Raw genomic sequence first — 533 nt, 5'->3', positions numbered from 1 at the left:
TACAGTGTTTGTCTTTTTGTGACTGGCTTTTTGCACTGGGCATCACGTCCTCCACATTCATCCATCTTAGAGCATGTGTTGGAGAGCTTTCCTCCTTTTCAAGGCCCAGGGACATCCTAATTGAAAATGGCATTTTTATTCTTATAGCAACACGGATATTGCATCCTCTCTGGCAATGCAGCTCACGGACAACACAATCGTGTCATCTTCCGACTTACCCTGCTGTCAGGTGCACAGCAGGACACAGCATGGAAACATAAGCATTGCATATTTTCTTCCTCTTCGTTTTCTAAATAGTCCTTTTCTCCCTGTAATGTAAGTAGCTGTTGTTTACGTTTTAAAAAGCTAAGATATCTTTTTTCTCCGGGAATGCCAAGAATGTGGAGACTGCCTGTCTATGTTGGGCATTCAGAGCCCAGGGATGACAGACATGCAGCAAGCATGTGGCCACGGCACTGCCCCCCCTCCCCGTTCCTGAGCAGAAAATATGCTATTCACTGGGGTGCAGCAAAAAAAACCATTTCATTTTGGGG

Source organism: Canis lupus, chromosome 3 (genome assembly GCF_048164855.1).
Source record: "Canis lupus baileyi chromosome 3, mCanLup2.hap1, whole genome shotgun sequence".
Classification (NCBI taxonomy): domain Eukaryota; kingdom Metazoa; phylum Chordata; class Mammalia; order Carnivora; family Canidae; genus Canis; species Canis lupus.
Note: the sequence above shows the minus strand (reverse complement) of the source record.